At 41.8% G+C, this 6,534-nt stretch overlaps 1 long non-coding RNA gene across 1 annotated transcript; it reads left to right on the forward strand.

Moving 5' to 3' along the window:
- The first annotated feature begins 1,516 nt into the window (after positions 1-1,516).
- Positions 1,517-2,888, forward strand: LOC124234621 (uncharacterized). Its single transcript, XR_006887361.1, has 3 exons — positions 1,517-1,615; positions 2,135-2,227; positions 2,714-2,888. It is a non-coding gene; the product is annotated as an uncharacterized LOC124234621 (long non-coding RNA).
- Positions 2,889-6,534: the final 3,646 nt, after the last annotated feature.

The raw sequence follows: 6,534 nt of genomic DNA on the forward strand, positions 1-6,534 counted from the left end.
CCCAACATGGTGAAGTTCAGTTTATCAGTTGTGTGGTGGGTACATGATATGTCTGTTGTGTGGTGGGTACATGCTGTGTCTGCCGTGTTGTGGGTACATGTTGTGTCTATCCTGTGGTGGGTCCCTGGGGCAGGAGCAAGTGTGGAAGAAGGAGACCAGTTAGGAAACAATTGCAGTTGGCTATGCCTGAGGTGATGATGTAGGTTTGGACTGTGGTGGTTACCATGGAATTGCAGAATGTAGTGGATTCCAGCCTTATTTGGAGATAGAACCTGATGATGGATTAGGTGCTGGGAGTGAGAGGAGGATAGAAGCAAGGATGACTTTGAGGTTTTGGCTTGAGCATCTGGGTGGATGGTGGGAGACTAGGAGAAAAGTGTTCCAATTGTGTCCTTTATCGGTAGGATAATGTATGTTCTGTGTGCTTGTGTGCATGTGCCTGTGTGTGTATTTCTGGTGTGTGTGTTTAGCACACGTTACTTTTGTGGTGAAAGCTCTCTCCTGTGATGGATAGGCTCACTGTCCCCACTTCTTCTGTTGTCATCCATGACTCTGTGCAGTGCCACACCTCATTGACTTTGGGGTTGGCCATGTGACTTGCTTGGATAGCGGAATGTCAGTGAAATAGAGGCTCTAAATAGGCTTGCGTGGTTTGACTTGGCTCCTCCGCTTCTGCCATCTGCCAGGACTTGGAGAAGCTCATGTCTTGTAGCTCCTGGTCCCAGAATAAAGAAACCTCTGAAGTTGACAAGAACCCAACCTCCAGCCTGGAATCCAATCTAGTCAGTCAAGCCCCGGTGAGCCCACCGCAGACCAGCTGCAGTCCAGTCACCCTGCAGACCCATGAAGGAGAAAAGTAAATGTTGACATAATTTCCTGAGATGTTCAGTGTCTGTTTTGAGGCACGATTGCCGTAGAAACCTGTCTAATACACATACCCAGTACAGAGTAAATGTTATTTCCATTATTGCTTTTTTTAAAAAAATAATAATGGTAACTTCTTGACACTGATTGGTTAGGGGCTATTTTGGCTGGGCCTGAGGTTCCCTATTTTGTGCATCAGAGCAGCTTAATCATCTTGGTAAGCATGAAGGTGGGGAAGGAACAGGAGGAGGAAAGGCTCTTGCTCTCCCTCCCCTAAAGGGAAAGTGTTGAAAACAGGATTAACCCCAGGGCAGGATTTGGATAAAGGATAATCCGGAGGTGAGGAGACTCCCTGCACCAGAAGACTCCCACCTGCTTCCTGTTGCCTGGAGTCTGTTTAAGGAAGGAGAGAGCCTTTATTCCACAATGAGAAAGAGAAGACTTCAGATGCAATGGAAAAGAAGTACAGCAAATGAGTTTTTAAGGTCAATAATGATGATAATTTCTCTCTCTCTCTTTCTTTCTCTTTTTGTTCAACCTTTTTTTCGGCACCTACCCCTGTCTTTCAGGCTCTAACTCCATCACTTCAAGTATTCAAATATGAAATATGTAAAGGCCTTGCCTTGCAGGAGGTTGTCTGATAAGGGATAGAGTTAAAAAGTGAGCAGGCCCTGGGCATCTGAAACTGAGTACCAAGTGGAGACTGGATATCCTGAAGTCGAACTTCTCCAATTCCACAAATTGGCCTGAGGTACAGTCTATTTTTGAAACAAAGAGAAACAGTGTTTAAAGGTATGTGCTTCATTCAGAGCCTGGAGCAGCCTTTACAAGTGCTCTGACTGTTAGTGAGAAATTACCATCCCTGGAGCTGAGAGTAACATTTCTGGAGAGCGCCTCTCGTTTGGCTAATGAAAGCCCCATACAAACAAACAAACAAAGTAGAAGATATTTTCTGCAACATTTATTTGCTCTTCCCAGTGTTACCAGAAAGTGGGATTTGCTCTGAATGTGTGGTCTTACTACCAGCTTACCCCACTTAAGCTGAGAAAACTGTCTACTACAATTCATATTTTTACCTCCCATAATATAGAGTTACCACTGGTAATCAGTTGTCCAGCCAGGGAATTCATTTCCCAGCCCCCCTTGCATATAGGTGAGTCCATGGTGTGTTTCTCAAGAGTGGAATATGAGTGGAAGAGAGGAGTGTTTCTCACAACTGAAACTTTAAGGAAGTGGCCACTTTCTCTTCCTTCTTTCTGGCTACATGCAGAGGACTCTGTGCTCTCAGGATGGGGAGTCAGATGAAAGGAGTCGCACTTGTGAAACCTGCCTGCCAGCCAGCAGCAACTGCATTGAGGATCACGTGAGCAAGAAGTCAGTTACTGTTGGGTTCAACCCCTGACAATTTGGGAGATGTTTGTTGCAGCAGCTGGCAATAGATTAAGCAGTATATATACCTTATATGCTTTAGAATATAAACAAATAGCAATAGTTCTTCAGGGAGGTAGTATCTCAAAAAGTTTCCTCCCTTTCCCCAGATTGGGAACCCCTCTCTAAATAGCTCTGATGAAAATGGCATCAGAGGAATTGTGTAACATTCACAGTGCAATCAAGATGCCAGGCCTAGACCACATGGCCTTATCAGCAGGTCTGGGGCTTTGGTGTGTACATTATGCAGTATCTGGGAAAAAACTGTGCCTTCTGAGGCCCTGAAGATTATACAATTTTAGGGCCCTTTTTAAGGAAAATATACAAAATTATGCATATAAATTAAATACAGGTCTTTGGAACAGGCTCTGGAACTTAAGTTTTATTTGCATCCCTCTAAATCCACCTCTCATACCTGCAGAAGAAGATGGGCAACAACGGAGATGGGCAGGAAAAAAAAGAAGAAAGAAGGCTGCTGACACATTTTTCCTTTCTCAGCTAAGGTGCTTAGCACCAATATTGTGAAACTAAAGAAGTTTGCAAAACTGTGTAAACCTCGAGAGTGCTGCTCCTCCAGCAGAGGAACGTGGAGCCATGCAAAGTGACTGGGTGAGGGCTTCTTGACAATCTCTCAAATGGGATCCTGGGCCAGAATTAAATTTGTCTAGAAAAATTAATAATATGACATCTCTTGTACTGGATTGTCATGGGCAAATCCAGCTCTACACATCAGGTTCTGCCTTCCACACTGCTTCCCACTGCATCTTAGGTCTCCTCAGAGCTCCTCTCCCTCTCTCTGACTGCTCCCTGAACAACCTTCACTATTTGCCTGAGGCCTCCCTTCTGTGGGTAACCCAACTCTCTCTCAAGCCCAGGCCTGGGTGTCTATCTGCCTGATGTGTCTGTCTGAATGTCCTCCTGACATCTCAAACACAACATTTACTGAGCTGCTTTCATTATCTCCCCTTGCTCTTCCTCCTGGCTCCCTTGAGCCAGCAGTGGTACTGTCATCCTCAGTCACCAAACCAAGACCTTGGAATCATGCCAGAAAACTCATTCCCTCTACCCTACCTCTAATAGGCATCATTTCTATAGTGGCTGGTCACATAATTTGAAAGGCTCAGTGCACATTGACAATGTGGTACCCTTGTTTAAAAAGCAGGAACAAGTGCGTTTAAAACTACAAAAATATAAAACTTTTCTCTATCTTCTACAGTCTTTCTCTCTCTCCTGACTTGTCATAGTGGCTTTTGTTTGCGGTTTGTTACTGTTCTAAGTAAGGGAACATTAGAATTTTTAATTATTACCATGAATTTTACCATTCATCTTTATAATGTGAAATGTTAGTTTCAAATGCAAATATAAGAGCATTGACACATGTGTGGAATCACTAAACTTGCATCATTTGCATTTCATAGCTAGTGCATGTATCCCATTCTTACCATAAGGGTGGATGCCCTGTACAAAACTAACTCAACTCTTTTTATTTCTCTTCTTGGTATGTATACACCCTACCAACACTATCTTTGGTTTATTGATGCTCAAGAAAGGAGCAGAAAGAAAAGCAACTACAGGTTTCTCTCTCTTTTCCTTACCATCTATGTCATTATTTTCAAAACACATTTTTGGCAAATACAGGGGAGTAACACACAAAAGGATATGACAGAATTATGTTTCTTAGAACTCCGTTGACTTCTTTTTGCATTTGAAGCAAGGTTTGGTTCAAAAGGGAAGCGTGACCTCTAGCCGCTGTCAGCACTTGAATTTACTCAGCAGTGGACGTAATTGGCTTATCCTATACATACCCTGAATTTCACTGAACCCCCATGCATGTGGATCCACTGGAAACATGTGCTCATGGGGCATCACTAATGCTATTTGTGAATGGACTGGCAAGGAATAGTGGACACCCATATTGTGCATACGTACTTTACCCATGAACATACTCTGTTGGTCCATTGGATTTCACTTAAAAAACATACGTTCAGTGGAAAGCCACATGCAAAAGGATGAAACTGGGCCATTATCTTACACCATACACAGAAATTAACTCAAAATGGATTAAACACTTGAACATAAGACCTGAAACCATAACACTTCTAGAAGAAAACATAGGCGGTAAGTTCCTGGACATCAGTCTTGGGGATGATTTTTTGGACTTCACACCAAAAGCAAAGGCAACAAAAGCAAAAACAATCAAGCTCGACTACATCAAACTAAAAAGTGTCTGCACAGAGAAGGACACCATCAACAAAATGAAAGGCAATCTAATGAGTGAGAGAAAATATTTGCAAATCATATATTTGACAGAGATTAATATCTCAAATATATAAAGAATTCATGCAACCCAGTATCAAAAAAAAAACCCAAACAATCCAATTTAATAATGGGCAGAGGAACTAAACAGACATTTTTCCCAGGAAGACATACAGGTAGCCAACAAGTACATGAAGAGGTACTCAGTGTCACTAATTGTCAAGGAAATGAAAATCAAAGACAAAATAAGATATCGCCTCACACCTGTTAGAATGACCACGAGTAAAAAGATTAGAGATAACAAATGTTGGTGAGGATGTGGAGAAAATGGAAGCCTCGTGCACCACTGGTGGGAATGTAGATTGGTGCATCCACTACGGAAAGAGCATGGACGTTCCTCAAAAAGTTAAAAAGAAAACTACCAGATGATTCAGAAATTCCAATCTATGTATTTATCCAAAGAAAACAGTAACATTAACTTGAAAAGGTATATGCACCCCCATGTTCATTGCTGTATTATTTACAATAGACAAGATACAGAAACAACCAAAGTGACCATTAACAGATGAATGGATAAAGAAAATGTGGTATGTATATATATCATAGAATATTACTTAGCCGTGAGAAAGAAGAAAATCTTGCCATTTGCAACAACATAAATGGACCAGATTAAGCTAAGCGAAGTAAGTCAGACAGAGAAGGACAAGTGCTGAATGACTTCACTTGTATGTGGAATATAAAAAAAGCCCCAAAACCTGAACTCATAGACACAAAGTACAGATGGGTGGTTGTCAGAGTCAGGGGATGGGGGTGGATGAAATGGGTTAAGGGAGTCAAAAGGTACAAACTTCTAGTGATAAAATAAATAAGTCTTGGGGATATAATGTCATAACACTATATGGTATATTTGAAAGTTGCTAAGAGGGTAAGTCCTAAAAGTTCTCATCAGAAGAAAAAGAAAATTTGTAACTGTGTATGGTGGTAGATATTAATTAGACTTATTGTGGTGATCATTTTGCAATATACACAAACATCAAATCATTACGTTTTACACCTAGAACTAATATAATGTTATATGTCAATTATATCTTAATTTTAAAAACCCACAAGTTCAAAGATAAAATTATTAAGAATTTCAAGATGGCAACAGCAGAGCATAAAATCAGTGTGAGGCCCTTCTGAGTGCAGGGTCCTGTGCAACTGCACAGGTGACACCCTCTGAAGCCAGCCCTGTTTCTTTCTCTTTATCACCTCTTGGAGCTGCCCCTCCTCTTCAGCCACATGGCCTCTGTCCATGTCACTGCAGTTTCTCCCCTGGACTGTTACAGCAGTTTCCCTAATTCCTGTTTCCTTTACTACCTTTCCTCCTCCTTATCCTGAGAGAGACCTTCATGAAGCACACATTTAATATGGGCCTCTCATCCCGTCTCCATTTAAATGTCCATGAGAATAAAGTATAAAATGCTAAGCATGGCGTCCAAGGCCCTCTGCGACCTGCTCCCGTCTGTCTCTACAGTCTCATCCTCTCCACACCCTCAACTCCTGACATGCAGTCTTTATACAAGGAAATGCCTGACTAATGGGGAGTGTTGCCAGATTAAGCAAATAAAAATACAGGATGCCCATTTGAATTTGTCCCATGCCATGTTTGGCAAATAATTATACAAAGAAATTATTTGTTGTTTATCTGAATTTCAAATTTTAACTGGTGTTGTCTTTATTAGCCACTCTCTCTTTCCTTTCTTCCAAGTCATACCTCACAGACCACCCCTCCAAGAAGTTTCCCCGCCCTCTCTCACCACTCCCCTTATCACAGCACCAACACATGGCTCTTTGTTAGTATAGTCAGTGGTGTTTGGTGCGCAGCAGACTCTGGGACCCAATAGCTTCATTTCAAAGTCTAGAAAGAGTCACTCTTCTCTAATTGTGAAAAGTCCTTTAACCTCTTTCTGCCTCACTTCCTGCATCTGTCAAATGAGGATGGTG

The sequence above is a fragment of the Equus quagga genome, unplaced genomic scaffold (assembly GCF_021613505.1).
Source record: "Equus quagga isolate Etosha38 unplaced genomic scaffold, UCLA_HA_Equagga_1.0 97183_RagTag, whole genome shotgun sequence".
NCBI lineage: Eukaryota > Metazoa > Chordata > Mammalia > Perissodactyla > Equidae > Equus > Equus quagga.